Below are 22833 nucleotides of genomic sequence, written 5' to 3' on the forward strand. Positions count from 1 at the left end.
TGGTTGTTTGCTGAAGATGCTGCGGTGTACGGTAAGGTGTCGAAGTTGAGTGACTCTAGGAAGATACAAGACGATTTAGACAAAATTTCTGGTTGGTGTGATGAATGGCAGCTATCTCTAAATGTGGGAGAATGTAGGTTAACGTGGATGAGTAGGAAGAACAAAACTTTAACGTTCGGATACACTACTACTGGTGTCATGCTTGTCACAGTCATGTCGTTTAAATAACTGGGCATAACGCTGCAAAGTGATATGAAATGGAACGAGAATGTGAGATCTATGGTAGGGAATTTATTGGGTGAAAGTCAGGAAAGAGTGGTTCACCTGTGAAAGAGATCGCATATACGACGCTGGTGCTAACCATTAGGTCGTTTGGGCCTATCTTCATTCTATTGAGTGTCTCAACATATTTCTGCGAGTTGACAACATGGTGTTCGCAATGTCCCAATTCTGGTGCTAATAATCCTTCCAGATGTTTGGCAAGTCTGTAGCTGGGCGAACTGATTGCACTGACAATGGGCCTCAGAGGAATACTTTCCTTGTGTATCTTTTGTAATCCATAACGCCTGGGAGGTCTGGCAGCACGAGGCGTTAATTTCTTCACCACTTCATCTGGTAAGCCAGAATCCTTCAATAACTTCCCTATCTTTCTGACAATGGCCTGTGTGAGATCACGACTAAGCTTGCGGAACGTGGCGTCTTCTAATAAATGTAGCATCTTCAGGTGGTAGTCTGCAGAGTTTAGAACCACGGTGGCACTCCCTTTGTCGGCTGGCAAGACAACCAAGTCTTCATTCTCACGTAATAACCGTAAGCAACGTCGTTCCTCCTGGCTAATATTAGATTTTGGTGGCTTAGCTTTCGCCAGAATATGGCTGGTAGTTAGCCTGACGTCCTCAGCTGCATCGTGCGAAAGATTCCTAATGCACTGCTCTATTCCTCTAATTATATCCAATATTGGCAGACGTCGTGGAGCTGGAGAAAAGCCGCCAGACCTCCCAGGCTTTATGGATTACCAAAGATACACAAGGAAAGTGCTCCTCTGAGGCCCTTTGTCAGTGCAATCAGTTCGCCCAGCTACAGACTTGCCAAACTTCTGGAAGGATTATTGGCACCAGAATTGGGACATTGCGAACACCAAGTTGTCAACTCGCAGTAATTTGTTGAGACACCCAAGAGAACGAAGATAGGCCCAAACGACCCAATGGTTAGCCTGGACTTTGTATCACTTTTTACGAGGGTGCCAATACAAGATACACTGGATCTTTTGGCCCAACATTTTCCATCTGGAATCATTAAGCTGTTCCGTCACGTCCTAACGACAACGTACTTTTTGTACTGCGATGAGTATTATGAGATGACGGACGGCACAGCCATGGGATCACCACTGTCTCCAACAGTGTCAAATTCCTTCGTGGAGCACTTTGAGGAGCAGGCTCTGCAAACTGCGACATTACGGCCGTATTGCTTTCTACGATACGTTGATGACACCTTCCTGATATGGCCTCATGGTGAAGTTCGTCGATCATATGAATGGTGTGCATCCCAACATTAAATTTACTGTCGAGAAGGAGAAGTACGGTGAGCTCCCATTCTTGGATGTTTTGGTTGAGCGGAAGGCAGGAGGCCAGCTTGGTCATTCAGTGTACCGGAAACCAACAAACACTGATCGGTACTTGAACGCCAGTAGTTTCCACCACCCTGTACACATGAAAGCTGTCCTGAACACGTTGGTTCATAGAGTCAAGATTATCTCTGACGACGACCACCTACAGTCTGAATTGCAGAACTTAAAACGTGTTTTCGGAGAAAATGGATACAGCAAAAGAGACATCGCAAACGCTTTCAAGGGCCGCCGACGAAAGACACCTGGTGAATCAGTAGAAGAGGCCAAACGGACTGTATTCCTGCCATACTGTGGAGCAACTAGCAGTAAGTTAGGACGTCTGCTGCAGAAACATGGGCTAAGACCAGCGTTCCGGCCCGCCCACAAGTTGCGAGATATGTTGCGCCCTGTTAAAGACGACATTGCTCTTCGAGTGACTGGTATGTATGGTGTACACTGTTAATGTGGCAGCTTGTACGAGGGCGGTTCAGAAAGTAACCTCCGATTGGTCACAGTGCGGGTTGTGGGGGGAGTAGCGACGCCATCTGTGCGTTCACGCACTCAACAGGTCAGTCGGCATCAAGCCGTGGTCGAGTGAACGTCGTACCTGCGCTAGTTTAGTTTTTGTGGCAGTTTGAAATGTATGCTGCAATAGAAAACCCCGCCAAATGTGAAGTGCGTGCTGTCATAAGGTTTTTTACAGCCAAAGGATATTCTGCAGCAGCTATTCATCGTGAGCTTTGTGCCGTGTACGGACCAAGAGTTATGAGTGAAGGAGTTGTCTGTGAATGGGTACGTTTATTTAAAAGTGGACGAGAAAACGTTCATGATGAAGAGAGGAGTGGTAGACCATCATTGGTGACTGACGAACTCGTTCAGAGAGTTGATGCAAAAGTTCGTGAAAATCGACATTTCTCAATGTCGGAGTTGTCTACTGGTTTTCCACAGATTTCTAAGACTCTCTTGTACGATATAGTGACAGCAAGATTGGGTTACCGTAAGTTCTGTGCACGATGGGTGCCCAAAATTCTTACCGACCACCACAAAACTCAAACAATGGCCTCTGCATTAGACTTTCTGTCACGTTATGAGGTCGAAGGAGAACCATTGTTAAACAGAATCGTGACCGGTGACGAAACCTGCATTAAGTACGTGAACCCTGAGACAAAAGAACAATCAAAGATGTGGGCACATTCAAATTCGCCTACCAAACCAAGAAAAGCCTCGCAAGATTTTTCTGCCAGAAAACTGATGGCAACGGTGTTTTGGGATGCCAAAGGGGTGTTGTTGGTTGAATTCATGGAACGTGGTACGACCATTAATCAAGACGTGTAATGTGAAACAATAAAAAAGTTACGACGGGCTATACAGAACAAACGCCGTGGTATGCTGACTTCCGGTATCGTTTTTTTGCACGATAACGCCCGTCCTCACTCTGCTCGCAGAACAACGGCCCTTCTTGAGTCCTTCAAGTGGGACGTTATCAACCATCCACCTTACAGCCCAGACCTGGCGCCAAGTGATTATCACCTCTTCATGCATTTGAAGAAATGGCTCGGGTCACAGCGGTTTGATGACGACGAAGAGCTCAAAGATGCGTTCACAGGCTGGCTCCAGGCACAAGTGGGTGATTTTTATGCAGAAGAAATTTCAAAGCTTGTGAAGAGATACGATAAGTGCCTCAATCGCTATGGAGACTACGTAGAAAAATAGTGCAAAGATGTAGTTGTAAGATGTATATATTAAAATATTTTTATTTAACTTGGTGTATTTTTTAAAATCAACCGGAGGTTACATTCTGAACGGCCCTCGTACATTGGACAGACAATTCGCACGGTTGCGGAGCATTGGACTGAGTACAAGCGCAATATAAAACAAAGGGAGCTTGACAAGTCGGCCATAGCGGAGCATTGACTAGAAAACGGACATAAGATACAGTTCGAAAATACAAAAGTGTTGGCTCATGCGTCTACATATTGAGACTTCGTTATAAAGGAAGCGGCCGAGATTCGCTTGAACAACAACAATTTCAACAGAGACCAGGGATACACACTGAGCAGGGCATGGGGACGGGCGTTGGACATCGAAAGAAAGCAGAGACAGGTGCGCGACGCGGGAGCGGCAGTTTCAAACGTGGCGCCTGCCCCTGGCGCCACCTGACGTCACCGGTGCTGCCGCGGGCAATGGCTCCGCGCGCGCCACATTGGATCGATCTGATTGGCTGCTGATGATGTCATCGTGTCTATATAAGCGAGAAACCGTAGCAGCCCCGGCAGTCAGTGAACTCCTGAAGACGATGGCGGAGATGGCCATCGAAAGCTCGAGGATTTTATTCGAATTGACGCGGCTGGAAAACCGAGAATGTTTTATTCAAGTACACATTTAATGATGGATTCGAAGACTACAGGATTGTTTCTCCTACTCCATCAACATTACATTTTTTCTAAATTTAAACCAACTATAAATTTTGTGTAAATCGTCTTGTATTTCCTACGGTTATTCAACTTCGACACCTCACCGTCGCCGGCCGCGGTGACCGAGCGTTTCTAGGCGCTACAGTCTGGAACCGCGCGACCGCTACGGTCGCAGGTTCGAATCCTGCCTCGGGCATGGATGTGTGTGATGTCCGTAGGTTAGTTAGGTTTAAGTAGTTCTAAGTTCTAGGGGACTGATGACCTCAGAAGTTAAGTCCCATAGTGCTCAGAGCCATTTGAACCTTACCGTCCACCTCAGAGGCTTTGTTAATAGACAAAAGTTTTGCTGTTGGACCCACCGAAATCCACGTCAGCTACACAAGCATCCATTCATGAGGAGCAAGACTACTGTATGGTGCACTATGTCACCGAGTGGCGGTATAGGCCCCTACGTTTTTCAAGCTGACAGTCGGTATGCAATCACTGTACCGTGTGTTTGGTAGGTTACCGTGATTGAAAGGTTTTTGCGCATGAGGTGCTCCATTTTCCTGGCAACAGTTGGCTTCAACATGGCTGAGCAACGGGACATACTGCACTGATATCGATGGTGAGCCTTTTCTGGCACACCAGCTCTTTGGCAGTACTATCTATTACACGGCTGTATTACGATCTTTGCCCCTGAGGTAGGGGAATTGGTCGTCGGACTCAGTACGAGGCGCTAGGACGAGCTTCAAGGGACGAAGGACCAAAAAGCGCGGGCTCGGCCAAACGCTGCGCGGCCGGTCTACCTCGTACGACGGTCGCGAGTCAGTGGTGCACCCGCCTGATCTCAGCTCCGGGCACTGCCCGTCGCCTTGCCTTGGTCCCTGTTTTCTCGAACAGACCATTTCCTCGAGACCATCTCGAACAACGCTCTCCATCGGAGGTGTAAGTGGTTTTGGTGCCTTAGTTTCGTGAAACCATTTGCATTGTAGCGGCTGTCACTTGTGGGTTGGTTGGTTGGTCTAGTGTATGTGTTGATGCAGTAAGAGCAGCCGGCAAGGAGTGTGACCGAAAGGAGACCAACAGTCAATACTTCCTTTAAGGAAATCAGCGTCCTAGAAGATGTAGCGACTGTAGGCTACTGAAAATATTAGGTCATAGTCTAGTTGTAATTTGCTGCATACCAAACTTAAACAATTCAGTTACATTGCAGACCTATGCAAGGAAATTAAGGTGCACGAAACCTAGTTTGTGCTGAAGTTGTGCGTTTGAATAACGCAATATTATGTTGAAATTTCTCCATTTCATCTTGTACACACTGTCGGTCTTAATCATATGTGGAAATATTGTTTGGGAAACTATGAGGGCGTAAAAGTCTGATACTCTATTTTCAGCATTGGATTTGTGTACAGTTCTTAGTTTAAATGTTTTACAGCACTGATACTGCTGCAAAATCTGTCAGTTCTATCAATAGAACTTACTGATTTTTTAATTTATATTATTTACTTCTTAACTTATATTAATTGATCTTTGCTTGGTGTTTGCCGTGTTTTCTGCGGTCTGTTTGTGTTCCAGTTTTTCTGCGAGTTGGGGTGCGTGGGAGCGGCGCCACGTTCTGCTTCGGTGAACAGAGGCTGTGACGTGTCGTCTAATGGGAAGCGACTCCCGGTTGGGCCCCGGCGTTTAGGTGTTGTTTGGATGGCTGGTCTGCTTCTTCCGGCATTGTAAGTTACGTCACATTTCGCCCAGGTCAGCCTGGCGTCACTGCCCGTTTGATGCACTCGCACGTATAATTTTAAGAAAAATTAAATTTGCTTACCAATGAATAATATTAACTGTAACGTCTTACTTGTGTTATTGCTCAATAATTTGGTGCCACATTCCACATTTCTTTCAATCACTTCTGATGTAATTTACTGTTCGTTAAGTAATTGTAATTTACTGCTTGCTTAAGAAGGAAGCTGTCATTTTTCGATATTATCGTAATGATGACCACATGTGAGCTGTATGTTGGCTATTTGATTAATGTGGTCTAAAATAAATTGTTAATTTATTTCTTGAATTGCTAGTTGTTGTGTTTAAGGAGTGAAATTATAGAGACCTTGACCTTCCATGCTAAGTGTACCCTTCATCCCCACTTCCTATGTCACAGATGGGAACTGAGCGATTGTTTGCTTACCGTGTCGTTTCAAGGCACTATGATATTACGATGGTCCCCAAGATCGCCTGACCTGACGATGTGTGTGTGTGTTTTTTTGTTTTTTTTGTTTTCGTGGCGCCACGTTAATGGCGCGGTTTACCGTTCTCGACCTGCTACTACCTAAGAAAGCAACAGTACGAGAACAAGCAGGATTCCTGTTGGTATGTTAGGTCGCGTCATGCATAACGTTCCTGTCAAGCTGCAGGAATGTGTGCTCCGAGGGGGAGCTCGTCTACCGGATATGGTATCCAAGAAGTAAAAATGGCTGTTACATTCAAATAATGGATCACTCTGTACTATATGCAGACATACGTATATATGTGTAGAATAATTGTGCTTCTCCATTAACCTCAGTTCCAAAATCTGCCTTTCTTTTCAGTGACTCTGTATTTCATATGCTTCTATTTAATACTCTGTACTATATGCAGACATACCTAAATATGTGTAGAATAATTGTGCTTCTCCATTAACCTCAGTTGCAAAATCTCCCTTTCTTTTCAGTGACGCTGTATTTCACATGCTTCCATTTCACTGTTAACTTTCGGAGAGTGAGGTAGTATGAAAACTAAGTGTCGAAAATGGTGAGGAATTTCAGAAACTACAAGCCACGTTTAACACTATTAGTTGCTGGCGTGAGGGCCTTCCACGTGGATGGCCTTGCAGCTGTAGTATTGTATGGAGTACTACTATGGCTTGTGCTATTGCGTAATACCTTGTACTCCTTACATATCGCTTGTTTCTGAGACGTCCGGAGCTGATCGTGCCAACTTCTGGAGGTGGCATTAGCTTGCTACGAACGTCAATAATGTCCAAGCGCTTCTCGTCACTCGCATCTGCATGAGTCTGGAGTCGCTTTTTGGCTATCTGAAGCAGCGGGAAACTTAACGTAAGGATTGGGGATCACGAAGAATTCTGCTAACTAGACATCAAGACAACCCATGATCACGGAACAAGGGGGACGTACAAAGCACACTAGTACTAGTAAAAAGGGCTTTCCTGTCTATGAGAAGCCTGTTAATATCAAATATAGGCCCTAGCTTGAGGAAGAAATTTCTGAGAATGTACGTTTGTAGCACAGCATTGTGTGGTAGTGAAACATAGTGTGACAAAAGCGGAACAGAAGAAAATCGAAGCATTTGAGATTTGGTCCTAGAGGAGAATGTTGAAAATTAGGTCGACTGATAAGGTAAGGAATGAATAGGTTGTCCGGAGAATGGGTGAGGAAAGCAACATTGAAAACCGTTATAGGAGGACAGCACGTGTGTGAGGACATAGAAAATAACATACATAGTACTAAAGCTGTACAGGTTAAAACTGCAGAGGCAGACACAGGTTGGAATACATGCAGCAATCAGTTGAGAACGTGGGTTTAAAATGCTTCTCTGAGATGAAAATCATGGCACAGAGCAGGAATACGTGCCAGGCCGCAAAAAACGGCCAAAAAAAGGGTAGCCTTCCGTACGGTAAAAATAATTGCTGATTCGGTTTATTCACGGAAACGTGAGCGTAATTATATACAAAATCTGTAGACGACATAGCATCGTCGTTGTTGGTTGTAACTTCCATGGGTGGAACGTGTTACTATCTGAACATTAAGAACAGGCATGTGTGAAGAGTGATAACGTGATAACATAATACAGGAGTGCATTGCAACAATGGTAGCTTCAGCACGAGTGGTGAATAAGCGTAACTGTTAACACGTATGTGATTGAGTATACGCATTGTTAGGAAGCGTGCTACGTGTCAGTAAACGATATAACATGATTGACGCTGTTATCTGTCAACCAGGAGTGATGGTCAGCGATACCATCCCTCTTCACAGCAGGGTCTCTGTGGTTGCCGTCCGTGACAGCCTCACAGCGCAGCGGTACGTCGACGATATTCTACGCAACGTTCTGTTACCCTTCGTGGCAAGCCACTGCGCTCGCATCTCAGCAAGATAACGCCCACCTGCACACGGCGGGAGTTTCTTCTGCTTGCCTCTTCGTGCTTTCCAAACACTACCTTGCCCAACGAGGTCACAGGATGTCTTCCCAGCTGAGAACGTTTCAAGCTTTATGGCATTATGGTGATGATGATGAAGTCCCATACTCCTTAACAGAGCGTAGGGGACGATGCGGGAGACCCGCACCGCCGTACTAGGCAAGGTCCTAGCGGAGGTGGTTTGCTGTTGCCTTCCGCCGACCGTAATGAGGGTAAATGATGATGAGGAAGACGACACAACGCACCCAGTCATCTCGAGGCAGGTGAAAATCGCTGACCCCGCCGGGAATCGAACCCGGGACCCCGTACTCGGGAAGCGAGAACGCTACCGTGAGACCACGAGCTGCGGTATTATGGGCCGGGCACTTAAACCAGCTAGTGATTTGGACGATCCAACGCGCCAATTGGACAGAATTTGGGACCATATCCTTGAGGAGGGCATTCAACAACTCAGTTCCAGGCCGAACAGCTGCTCGCATAAGGACCAGAGGTGGACCAGCGCGTTATTGTCATGCTCAGTTTTTGAAGCTCTTTCTCTTGAATAAGTTTCTTGAAACTGCACTCATTTGTTTGTCAGTACATGCACATCACATCTACCTATTCCCGCCCACTCGGATAATTCCTTCGTGGAGCATCGTTTCTTTTTTTTTTCCGGGAGTGTATCTTGCGTACACCCGTATGTTTATTTCTTTACTGTGCATAGCTTTCAATACACTCACTTCTAATTTATGTGAAAGAGTGTTTTAACAGAATTAAATTTTCACTCCGCAGCGGAGTGTATGCTGATATGAAACTTAAGAACTTTCAGCATTGCAGCGCGTCAGCACTCGTAACTATCGAAATAATTATGAAAAATCCACCTCGTTTGCACAAACTACCTGGTGTTTACCTAGGTTTCAGCATGGGTAACCACGCCTTCTTCAGAACAAATATAAAACACCTTGCCTAAATAGGCATAGCCGAAGGTGTTGATTTTAACCTTTGACTATGCCTATTTAGGCAAGCTGTTTTATATTTGTTCTGAAGAAGGCGTGGTTACCCACGTCGAAACCTAGGTAAACACCAGGTAGTTTGTGCAATGGAGGCGCATTTTTCATAATTGATATGAAACTTCCTGGCAGATTAAAACTGTTTGCTGGACCGAGACTCGAACTCCGGCCTTTGCCTTTCGGGCGCCAGTGCTCTGCCGACAGACACCCACACACGACCTACGACGCCGCTCACACCTTTGGAAGGCAGGAGACGAGACACTGGGCGAATTAAAGCTGTGAGTGCGGGTCGTGAGTCGTGCTTGTGATTTAGTGTCATACCACCACACCGCCGCCTGAGAGATCGATCCACCGGATGCAATTCTCTCGATAAACGGAAGAACGGCTGTGCTAGCCAAAGAGTACACAGCCAGCCGCAGTACTTAAGCTCACCGCGAGGCGCCGCTAGGCCACCTTATGTGTAGCACGAGTGTAGTGTAGTTGTGCCAGTCTACTGTCCGTAGCCGCGCTCAGTGGTCAGCCAGCGCCGATGTTAGTTAGTCATCGTCTGCAGCTCAGTCATTGCTGCCATCAAGTCTTTCTAGCCCAGTTGTAAAGTTCCGTAATAGTACTACAGTAAAGTCGACAGTACTAAGTTGGCAATCATGTCGACAGCCAAGTTAGTCTTCAAATTCACCGGATTCGACTTTCAAAATTACAAGAGATCAATTCGTCATTGCAAGATTTGTGACCTGTAATTTATGTCATTCTACAGACGCTTAGTCTAGTCGCGTCTTCTATAATTGTCAACCAACAAATCACAGACTACAAGAAAGTTAAGTAATAAATACTTTCTTATTTAGTATTCCTGCTAATTAGTTGCGTTTTCCTATTGTAGTTACCAAGCAGTCTTGGCATAGTAGAACCCACGTTTCCACCTCCTTGGCTACCTCATATTTGCCACCTCATGTTGATGGACTCGGTTATGGTGGAAGATCGAGAGCCATCAGTGCTTGTGTAGCTCAGATGGTAGAGCACTTGCCCGCAAAAGGCAAAGGTCCCGAGTTCGAGTCTCAGTCCGGCACACAGTTTTAATCTGCCAGGAAGTTTCAGTGTTACACCAGACTGTAAGTTCAAAGACACTATTACTTTGTACTAAGTGATACTCAACAATATGACTATCCAGTCTGTTTTCTCATGTGTTTATCACAATTGAATACAGGCCTGTAACCAGCTTCTTAAATTTTTCCAGATCTAAATATGGCAGTTTAATTAGCTGACACTACTTATCAATGTACGAATATTTCCAATCTTGGCTAATAAACTGTTCTCACCAGAAGACTAAAGTGGCGCTAGGCTACAACCCTTTCTTACTCCTTTCACATCTACTCCTTCCCTTTCGCGCCCGTCGATTTTTGTAACTGCAAATCAGTTAGTGTAGAAGTTCTAGGTAACTTTTCATTATTTGTATCTTACCCCTGCTACCTTCAGAACTTCAAACAGAGTGCCTACATATGTCTCAAAAACTTGGTAATTACCGTCAAAAGATATCGGGAAAGAGCAACATGGAAGAGGAGGAACAATTACGAGCTGTATACAGAATATTTAAAACGCTTTACACCATACGTATAGGGATGATAGGTCACAACTTTTGTTTAACACTAAATATTCGCTAATGCTTGCCACTGACGCTACGCGTGTTTTAAACACACATCAAAAAAATTTTTGCATCACCTCGATTCCTAGAGTTCCGCGACCTGTACAGAAAATTGAAGTAGAGATCAACATAAACATCATTTCCGCCCTTTTTATTGCTCAAGAAAACCACACATTGCATGTTGTACAACCATACAGGAAGACCTTCAGAGGTAGTCGTTCAGATTCCTGTACACACCAGGACCTCTAATACCCAGTAGCACGTCCTCTTGCATTAATGCATGCCTGTATTGGTCGTGGCATACTATCCACAAGTTCATCAAGGCACTGCTGGTCCAAATTTTCCCACTCTTCAACGGCGATTCGGCGTAGATCCCTCAGAGTAGTTGGAGGGTCACGTCGTCCATAAACATCGCTTTTCAATTTGTGCCAGGCATGTTCGGTAGGGTTCATGCCTGGAGAACATGTTGGCCACTCTAGTCGAGCGATTTCGTAATGCTGAAGGAAGTCATTCACAAGATGTGCACGATGGGAGCGCGAATTGTCGTCCATGAAGGCGAATGCCTCAACAGTATGTGGCGACATGGTTGCACTATCGGTCGGAGGATGGCATTCACGTATTGTACAGCCGTTACGACGGCTTCCATGACCATCAGCGGCGTACGTCGGCCCCACATAATGCCATCCCAAAAGATCAGCGAACCTCCACCCGGCTGCACTCTCGGGACAGTGTATCTAATGTGTTCAGCTTGACCGGGTTGCCTCCAAACACGTCTCCGACGATTGTCTGGTTGAAGGCATATGCGACACTCATTGGTGATGTGAACGTGATTGCCAATCCTGAGCGGTCCATTCGGCATGTTGTTGGGCTCATCTGTACCGCGCTGCATGGTGTCGTGGTTGCAAAGATGGACCGCGCCATGGACATCGAGAGTGAAGTTGCGTATCATGCAGTCTGTTGCGCACAGTTTGGGTCGTAACACGACGTCCTGTGGGTGCACGAAAGCATTATTCAACATGATGGCGTTACTGTCAGGGTTCCTCCGAGCCATAATCCGTACGTATCGGTCATCCAGTTTAGTACTAGCCCTTGGGCGGCCTGAGCGAGGCATGTTATCGACAGTTGCTGTCTCTGTGTATCTCCTCCATGTCCGAACAACGTCGCATTGGGTCACTCCGAGAGGCCTGGACACTTCCCTTCCTGGCACAAAGTAACAATGCGGACGCGATCGAACCGCGGCATAGACCGTTTAGGCATCGTTGAACTACAGACAACACGGGCCGTGTACCTCCTTCCTGGTGGAATGACTGGAACTGATCGGCTGTCGGACCCCCTCCGTCTAATAGGCGCTGCTCGTGCGAGGTTGTTTACATCTTTGGACGGGTTTAGTAACTGAACAGAGAAAGGGACTGTGTCTGTGATAACAATATCCACAGTCAACCTCTATCCTCAGGAGTTCTGGGAACTGGGGTGATGGAAAACTGTTTTTGATGTGTGTAGCTGGTTCTGTCCCTGAAACGTGGCAGGGTGCAGGCACTCTGTGGTGTCCGTATGCAATGCGTATGGTCTATCGTACGGTCATTAACTACCCTTGAAAGGGGGTAGGTCGACCTTCTAAAATGCACTGTCCATTCACATTAATTTGATCATCTATACGGTCTAAGGCGTCGCAGTCATGGACTGTGCCGCTAGTCCCGGCGGAGGTTCGAGTCCTCCCTCGGGCATGGATGTGTATGTTTGTCCTTAGGATAATTTAGGTTAAGTAGTGAGTAAGCTTAGTGACTGATGACCTTAGCAGTTAAGACCCATAAGATTTCACACAGATTTGAACTTTTTGATCACTTATATAAAGCCTAAATAACCAACTTTTGCAGCACAGCCTGCTACGAGACGCGCAAGCAGAGAGTCAGTGACTTTCTGGTAAGTACCGAAAGGGCTGTGGAGGCATTCAGACTCCAGCAGTGCTGTGCTAGATTTCCCATTTGAAGATCCGTGGTGCGAACAGCCAGATCGAGGAAGTACCACAGATAATTGATTGGCCTTAAATAAGGGGAGTTAAGTGGCCAGTGGATTAAACTCACCCTGGTGCTCTTCGAACCACACACGTACAACGTGAACTGTGACACTTTGCATTGTCCTCCTGGAAGATACCATCGCACCAAGGAGGAACAAGCTTCATGTAGGGGTGGACATGGTCCCCAAGGATAGATGTATACTTGTGCCTTCCACAATGACGAGATCAGCCAGGGAGTCCTCGAAAATATTCTCCGTTCCATAATGCTCCGTTCTCCTGGCTTGACCATTCCAACGATTGTTGCAGGATGTTTTAGTTCATACGTTTCAAGCCAAAGGAGCATAAAACGTGATTCATCTGAAAAGGTCAACTGCCTCAATCAGTGGACGTCCAGTTGCGTTACTAGCGTGCAAATTCCAGCCTTCTTTGCCGATGAGGAGCAGTCAGCATGGGTGCATAAACCAGGCGTCTCCCGCAGGGGCCTATACGCAACTACGGTCGTTGAGTACCCACTGGAACCTTCCCGTCTCCTCTATATCTCTTTTTTTTTTTACGCAACCTTCCCTTCTACAATAACCTATGAAACCTTTCCTTAGGATTTCTATCTCTTGCTTAATAATAGCAAATGAAATCTACCCTTTGAAATCTATTCTCTTTCTCAATCTTCGCATACAAATTTAATGGCTGCTTATTAAAAGTGATTTTCTGATTATTTCGACGAAACATAGAATGTGTCGTCGTCGTCGTGGCCCTCAGTCGTTATCTGCAATAACCCAAAACTGTTCCTTACCTTTTTTACTGTTACTGGATCGCCATCTGACTGCTACATCGAACTGCGACATGAATATACTTACTCTGGTTTACTATACCCTATTATCTGATGGTGGGCTGTCATAATAAGTGGCTATATTTATTACCAAAGCTGACGTTATTCTTTAATTAATTTAACTGAAGTTACGTAATTCATAGTTACACTTTTTCTTGACAACAATAAAATTTTTGCAAAGTTTTACGTTGATGGTTTTTGGGATGGATTATAATCAGTAATGAAACATTGTTGGCAAAATTAATTCTGAAAACGCTTCAAATATTTACTGTTGGTAATGAAATGATTTTACAAACGTTCAAATGGGACTTACTTTTTACAATAATCTTACAACTAGCATTGCGCAAGCATACCTTCAGTAGTCTTGAGTTTCGCAAAGAAAATAATTCAATAATATTAGTTCCTCTTATGATAACAGTTAGCTGATGTCTCTGTACATCCGTTTATAATCTCTTGTAAATCATAGCTGGTGGCTGGCAGGCACACCGCTCCTCTCAACCTCTCGCTTTAGACCTGCTACCGACTCACTTCACATCTCGCTTACTACTGACTTCCTACGAACGCTAAAGTGCGGTCTCTTCTGCCAACAATGCTTTCTGGTGCAGACAATCCCTGCTACCATTATGTATCAATGCGCAGTCTTTCCCGCTCTTTTCTTGAAATGTATCCATACGCGGTCTCTCCCGCCCTTTTTAAAATTATATCAATTTGCGGTCTCTCTTGCCAACAATTCTACCCCATTCCCTACTACCACAATTATTTCCAACATGAAAAATATTAATTATTCCTACTTAATCCTATTAATAAAATATAAACATCTTTCATAAATTGTGGTTTGACAATAGATAGTAGAAATATACACGTCCTACACCACTGTTGGTGGCCCCTTGGTTGATTTGGTCGGTCAGTTGCTCAACAGCTGCACGTCTGTTTCCCATATAAATCCGCACACTTGTCGTTCGCCCCGTCGTCTATGGCCCGTTGTGTATCATAACTGCCGCGGCTCCGGTCTTGGATAGCGCCATTTTGCCATGCACGGTATACTTTAACCGTCGCGACACGCCAACACATTACAAACTTACTTGTTTCGAAAATGCTTCCAAGCTTGACCCTAAAGCCAATGTTCACGCCCTTCTGGACGGCTGATAAATCTCTCATTTTCCGTGTTATAACAACTACTGCACTATCCGCAGTGTCTATTCCGACACTGAAATGTTGAGTGTTTATGGAAAAAGTTCAAGGCAATCGTAAAATGCGTTTTAGATAGGTACGTGCCGAGTAAACCTGTGAGGGACGGGAAAAACCCACCGTGGTACAACAACAAAGTTAGGAAACTACTGCGAAAGCAAAGAGAGCTTCACTCCAAGTTTAAACGCAGCCAAAACCTCTCAGACAAACAGAAGCTAAACGATGTCAAAGTCAGCGTAAGCAGGGCTATGCGTGAAGCGTTCAGTGAATTCGAAAGTAAAATTCTATGTACCGACTTGACAGAAAATCCTAGGAAGTTCTGGTCTTACGTTAAATCAGTAAGTGGCTCGAAACAGCATATCCAGACACTCTGGGATGATGATGGCATTGAAACAGAGGATGACACGCGTAAAGCTGAAATGCAGGAAGATCTGCAGCGGATAGTCACTTGGTGCAGGGAGTGGCAACTTCTAAACATTCTGCGTGGTGTCTGTTTGTTCTATATCGTGTCTCCCTACCACTTTCGCGCAACGACGCTCTAAGGGTGATTTTAGGGAATTGAATAGTTTGAACCTGGGACCTGTTACTGGTAAGGAGACATGACATGTAGAATTCAGAAGAGTTCAGTGAGACTAGCGATGATATAACCAAATACTTAATGATTTCAGCGTCAGCTCCACAGCACTCCCTGTAAAAGAATTTTAATACTAACTAAATTTAGTGGAAGGGGTTCAAGGCTTTCCTATTTTTAGTTAGCTGGTAAAACAACGTCGAAAAAGCAGTTAAGTTTACCATTGGAAATTTTATTCTACTCACAAAACATCGTGTATAAATTGCACTACTGATAAAAGCAAATGTTTTAATACAGGATGGTAAAAACCAACTGCGTTCAACAAAAATGTGAACGAATATTCCCTGAATGGGTTTCCAAGTTCTACAATGGATCGAAGGATGACCTATGCCATATCACATCTATCATCTAGGTTTAAATTAAGTTTCACAAAAGAGAAAACTATTAAAATGGTCTACAGTGACTCTCAATTATCTTTAATTACTTATCTAACTTGTCGTAAATTACAGTAGCTGATGTGGCTTCTCAATAACTATATAACAAAAAAATCATCGCGTTTCAGATTTTTACTTCAAGTGGCAAATGTGAACACCATGAGCTTTAATTGACGATCGATACTAATATTACGCCAAAAGGGGGTGTAACAGATGAGACTTCTGCAGTTCTGAGTGAAGCCTTATGCGCTCAAAAATGCGGCATCGCGTGCGTTCATTACCTTGTCGGTGTTCGTCAGGGGGCAGCGGGCGGCACAGCTCCGCTCACCTCGCCGTCTCGAAGCAACTCTCTCCTAACTTCTCCTTACTACAATTTACCGAAGTTGGTTTAAAAAAAAACTATCTGGCTGTGTTCTCATCTGACCAATCAGGGTCTCAATGTTAACCTTAAGCTCTGCCTACAAAAATTCTGTCTATCCAATGAGAAACGTTATACTTTTCGTGGTGGGGCAATGTTTTTAAAGTTTGCAACGTAACAGAGACGCGAAAAAGTCTCACGCTAAAACTTGCGGGTGGTGTGGTCCTAGCGGTTAGCTGGAGACGTGGGTGTCCATCCGTCCCTTATCGTAGGGCCTTCCTGCTTAACACGGTTCTGCTCTCGGCTTCTGTTCTCGCTTCTCCCCTCAGAACTGCGTCTGTCTCACGGTGGGAAGGTATGACATGCATTTAGGCATTCTTGTGTTAGTCTGTGGTATTCCATTTGCTCACTCGTTACTCGTATTACTTTGGTTAATTTAATATCACGATTTATTCGGAGCTGTGTGACATACTACTGGATTTGCTTATCATGTCAGGGTTTTCATGGAAGGTTTGAATTTGCCTGACACCTTACAAACTAACCCTTAACATATACAAATGTAATGTATTGCGAATACATAGAAAGAAGGATCCTTTATTGTATGATTATATGATAGCGGAACAAACACTGGTAGCAGTTACTTCTGTAAAATATCTGAGAGTATGCGTGCGGAACTGTTTGAAGTGGAATGATCATATAAAATTAATTGTCGGTAAGGCGGGTACCAGGTTGAGATTCATTGGGAGAGTCCTTAGAAAATGTAGTCCATCAACAAAGGAGGTGGCTTACAAAACACTCGTTCGACCTATACTTGAGTATTGCTCAGCAGTGTGGGATCCGTACCAGATTGGGTTGACGGAGGAGATAGAGAAGATCCAAAGAAGAGCGGCGTGTTTCGTCACAGGGTTATTTGGTAACCGTGATAGCTTTACGGAGATGTTTAGCAAACTCAAGTGGCAGACTCTGCAAGAGAGGCGCTCTGCATCGCGGTGTAGCTTGCTCGCCAGGTTTCAAGAGTGTGCGTTTCTGGATGAGGTATCGAATATATTGCTTTCCCCTACTTATACCTCCCGAGGAGATCACGAATGTAAAATTAGAGAGATTAGAGCGTGCACGGAGGCTTTCAGACAGTCGTTCTTCCCGCGAACCATACGCGACTGGAACAGGAAAGGGAGGTAATGACAGTGGCACGTAAAGTGCCCTCCGCCACACACCGTTGGGTGGCTTGCGGAGTATAAATGTAGATGTAGATGTAGATGTCTTGTACCCTCGACACGCTTTATATACCCTCCACTGCTAGTTCTGCCACATGCTATCTGTCAGTGTTTCTTGCACGTTGACATCGAACATACGCGATGGTCACATTAATGTGACTAGACCACGTATATATATGACATACGCCCGCTCAAATGTTTATCAGATACCATGTAAAAATATGGAATAAACCTGTGAAGAACTTTTCGAAATGTTTGGAAACAACGGTTCACATCGATTCAGTTAGGCAAAAAAAGTGATCGAAAGTATCCGGACGCCTGGCTTAAAAGTTCGTGGTGCCTTCCATCGGTAATGGTGGAATTCAATATTGTGTTGGCCCACTCATAGCCTTGATGACAGCTTCCACTCTCGCAGACATGCGTTCAATCAGGTGCTGGAAGGATTCTTGGGTAATGGCATCCCAATCTTCACGGAGTGCTGCACTGAGGAGAGGTATCGATGTTGGTCGTTGAGGCCTGGCACGAAGTCGGCGTTCTAAAACATCCCACAGATGTTCCATAGTTTTCAGGTCAGGACTCTGTGCAGGCCAGTCCATTAGAGGGATGTTGTTGTCGTGTAACCACTCCGCCACAGGACAGGTATTATGAACAGGTGCTCGATCGTGTTGAAAGATGCAATCGCTATCCCCAAATTGATCTTCAACAGCGGGAAGCAAGAAGGTGCTTAAAACAACAATGTAGGCCTGTGCTGTGATAGTGCCACGCTAAATAACAAGGTGTGCAAAACCCCTCCATGAAAAGCTCGGCCACACCATAACACCACCGCCTCCGAATTTTACTGTTGGCATTACACACGCTGGCAGATGACGGTCACCGGGCATTCGCCATACCCACACCCTGCCATCGGATCGCCATATTGTGTACCCTGATTCGTCACTGCACACAACATTTTTCTACTGTTCAATCGCGCAGTGTTTACTCTCCTTATGTGAAGTTATGCGTCGTTTGGCACTTACCGGCGTCATGTGTGGCTTATGAGTTGCCTCTAGACCATGAAATACAAGTTTCCTCACCTCCAGCCTAAATGTCATAGTTCTTGCGGTGGATCTTGATGCAGTTTGGAATGCCTATGTGATGGTCTGGATAGATGTCTGCCTATAACACATTACAATCCTCTTCAACGGTCGGTGGTCTCTGTCAGTCAACAGACGAGGTCGGCCTGTAGGCTTTTGTGCTGTACGCGTCCCTTCACGTTTCCACTTCATTATCACATCGGAAGCAGTGGACCTAGGAATGTTGAGGAACGTGGAAATCTCGCGTACAGACGTATGGCACAAATGATACTCAATCACCTGACCACGTTCGAAGTCCGCGAGTTCCACGGAGCGCCCCATTCTGCTCTCTCTCTCAATGTCTCATGACTACTGAGGTCGTTGATATAGAGTACCTGGCAGTAGGTGGCAGCACAATGCACCAAATACAAAAAACGTAAATTTTTGGTTGTTTCCGAATATTTTTGATCGCATAGTGTAACTAGGAACAATGAGTAGGACGTCAAAAATCAAAGGAAGACAAACGATAGAATATAAGGGCACTGAAACAAGGTAGTAGATGAATTAATATAACATCTTAAATATATCTTTTATAAATAAATGGTACTTAATGTAATATTTTGAACGCTTTTGTAAATAAGAAAACAAAAAAATGCAGACATTTAAGTTACAGATTAGGGAAAGAGCAACTTCGGTTCGGAGGATAAGTCAGTTATCTCCGTCACTGATATTTAAAAACTAACACCATTATCTGACAAGGACACAGTGGGCCGGTATCATGTACAGTATTGCCAACCCTTGCATATTACCGTTCTGAACGATCTCCTCCTGCTCTTGTGCAAGGTGGTGATGACCAAGGAATTAGTGAGCGTAATACTAAAATAAACGCATCATCATCTGCTGCGACGTAAGTCTAACGTTCTATGAGAGAAACGTGGAATTTGAAAGGGAAGGAAGGAAGGAAAACTGGATTTAATATCCCTTCGACATCGAGGTCATTAGAGACGGAGTACAAGCTCGGATTGTGTCAAGGGTTGGGAAGGAAATCGGCCGTGTTCTTTTAAAGGAACCACCCCAGCATTTGTCTGGAGTGATTTAGGGAAATCAAGGAAAACTAAATCAAGATGGCCTGACGCGGGCTTGAATCGTCGTCCTCCCGAACGGTAGAATTTAAATCTGCCTGTAGTAGCAAATCAGCGCTCCATATGAACAATGCCAATTGGAAAGATGTTCGAGTTTAATGATGTATGTTAACGGGATGTGGATGTGAGGGAAACTCTTAAGTGGAGCCTTACACGGCTTACTTTGTGAAGAGAAATACAAATAAAATGTGTGACAACCGACTATCTGGGACAACACAATTCGACAGTGTGTAAGACATTTTTTGTTTATTTTATTCTAGCAGCTTTTCATTTGGAAGTTAGCTGCCGTTCCAGACTTTGCTTCCACATGAGGTGTCAAACCCAGGTCCTTTCAATCACTAGCCTGTGACGCTAACTCTTTTTTCTCCTTCGAAATTATCTACTTCCATTGGTAACACAAGTTACTGAAGTTTTACCCAGATACTAGAATACATCAAACCACTGATTAGAACTTTTTTTAAATAAAATCATTTTTTAATATACCACATTTTGGAACCAGCTAGCCCGATACAGATTCCTAGTCTCATACACATAGTTCTGGAAACTGGTGATTGAGAATACTTGTAAGAGTTAAAACGAGGAACGTCGGACGCATCAGTATTCAGCTGATAAACAAATAGTTCATCTCCTTACTATTAGCGATTGCAAGCGCCCACGTTTTTCGATATAACTACTACAAGCATTTTCACAGCTAATAAACAATTCACAGTCGCAAATTATCCGCAATATCTGTATGAGGTTAGAAACCTGTCTGGGGCTGGGAGAAATTATAAGAAATACTTTTTAGCTCTGTTTAAGATGTGGTACATTAAAAATTAAATTTTAGTTACATCATTATTTTATGGATTTTAGTCCTGCGTTTGAGTGAAATTTTTCGGTTTCAAACGTATTGATGAGATTACATCAGAGACATGTGGTAAATTTCAAGTTTATTTCCGTTTCACTTCACCTGAGTCAACTAGTGTATTGGTTTCTTCTACATCTATCTCGTAAAAAGAGTGTGAATATAGTATTAGACAGATTAAAGCTAACACGAAGACTTACCAGCAATCGTGCTTCCCGCGAACCTTTCGCTACTGGAACAGGAAAAAAAGGCGAAATGGTCATGGTACCAAACACCAGACAAGAAGAAGAGTTACTATTCCACTGTTATCCAGTTCTGAGCGATGTTAAAAGTGTCGCATCACCAACTCATAGGGAAGTGATATCCTCCGCCATACACTAGACAAGAAAGCTAATTGATATTACATTGTCATCAAGTTGTGAGCTGTGTTGAAAGTTTTAAGTTTCTGCCTTATCGGGTTCATTGGGGCCTCCAGGTGCTTGTTGCCAACCTTTTGCGCGTCAGTGTGTATATGTGTGGGGAAGAGGGAAGGGGAGGTGGGGTGATGTGTAGGACAGTGGGATAGGAGATGGAGGATTATGAGTTTAGTTCTGCTGTTAAAAATTGTAATTTGAGCAATCGAAAAATTTGACAGATTAAAGGAGAATTGAATCAACTTCGCGCACACTTCACTTTAGCATTTTTTAATTCAAAAACGTTAGAGGGTTTTGTAATTGAAAATTACGTTACGATAGTCAGGGAATTAAACATCACAGCACACACGTACTCCTGCCAACAAGCAACTGAATGTCGAAGCACTTTGGAAATGACAGCAAAAATATAACAGCAATATATATTTATCAGCAGCTGGTTGCGGTTGAGAGGTCTGTCACCTAATCACACGCCGAGCGCGTGCATTGTGCGAACCGGCATTAGCTAACAGCTCCCAGGATTGCATCAGCGTAATTGAGTTGTCGGTCACGCGGATATATAATTCAGCTGCCCCTACCGATCGTTCTTATGCAACCTGCAGCACCTTCAAATAGCACAGGCAAGATATTCGTATACTCTCCCATGCTATGTGCAAACTATTAGTCCTACAGAAAAAGATGAACACGGCTGTTATGTAGAATGTTTAATGTAAACAAATTTTGTACTCCGATTCGTTTTCGCTAGAGGCAGTAGTATGCGGGTCAATCAACAACAAACTACACAAGTGACTTTATACTCGTAAGCCGATGCCTGGAGCGAAAAAGTACCCAGAACAAAATTGAAGTACATTAAGTTTTCTACAGAAATTTCCAATTCATTTGTTATGTAGCCCATAACGAGCGTGGGAACATGAAAAACTAGTGTATGGTTTTTGAAGGCTCCGCAGGTTACATAGAATCCAGCACTAGGGGCAGCTGAATTACCCTGAATATACACTGAAGAACCAAAGAAACTGGAACAGCTGCCTAATATCATGTAGAGCCTCCACTAGCACACAGCAGTGCCACAAGACGACGTGGCATGGACTCGACTAACGTCTGAAGTAGTGCTGGAGGGTATTGAGACCACGAATCCTGCAGGACTGTCCATAAATCCATAAGAGTACGAGGGGGTGGAGATCTCTTCTGAACAGCATGTTGCAAGGAATCCCAGATATGCTCCGGGGAGTTTGGTGGCCAGCGGAAGCGTTTAAACTTTTCTTGGAGCCACTCTGTACCAACTCTGGACGTATGGAGTGTTGCATTTTCCTGCTGGACTTGCCCAAACCCGTCGGAATGCACAATGGACATGAATGGATGTGCCGGCCGGTGTGGCCGTGCGGTTCTAGGCACTTCAGTCTGGAACCGCGTGACCTCTACGGTCGCAGGTTCGAATCCTGCCTCGGGCATGGATGTGTGTGATGTCCTTAGGTTAGTTAGGTTTCATTAGTTCTAAGTTCTAGGCGACTGATGACCTCAGAAGTTAAGTCGCATAGTGCTCGGTACCATTTGAAACATGAATGGTTGCAGGTGATCAGAAAGGATGCTTACGTACGTGTAACCCGTCAGAGTCGTATCGAGACGTATCAGGGGTCTCATATCACTCCAACTGTACACGCCCCACAGCATTGCAGTCTCTACCAGCCTCAACAGTGCCCTGCTGACATGCAGGTTCCATGGATTCATGAGGCTGTGTCCATACCCGAAAACTTCCATCCGCTCGATACAATTTGAAACGACACTCGTCCGACCAGGCAACCTGATTATAGTCATCAACAGGCCAATGTCGGTGAGGACGGGCCCACGCGAGGCCTGAAGCTTTGTATTGTGCGCCATCAAGGGAACACGAGTGGGCCTTCGCTCCGAAAGCCAAAATCGATGATGTTTCGCTGAATGTTTCGGAGATGCTGTGTCCCATCGCTCGCGCGCCG

The 22833-nt window shown here is 44.7% G+C and overlaps 1 protein-coding gene across 2 annotated transcripts in view; it reads right to left on the reverse strand.

Moving 5' to 3' along the window:
• The window catches only part of LOC126425125 (arylalkylamine N-acetyltransferase 1-like), a 163759-nt gene that overhangs the window by 46348 nt on the left and 94578 nt on the right, over positions 1 to 22833 (reverse strand). The window lies entirely within an intron of this gene.

The sequence above is a fragment of the Schistocerca serialis genome, chromosome 10 (assembly GCF_023864345.2).
Source record: "Schistocerca serialis cubense isolate TAMUIC-IGC-003099 chromosome 10, iqSchSeri2.2, whole genome shotgun sequence".
Taxonomy (NCBI): domain Eukaryota; kingdom Metazoa; phylum Arthropoda; class Insecta; order Orthoptera; family Acrididae; genus Schistocerca; species Schistocerca serialis.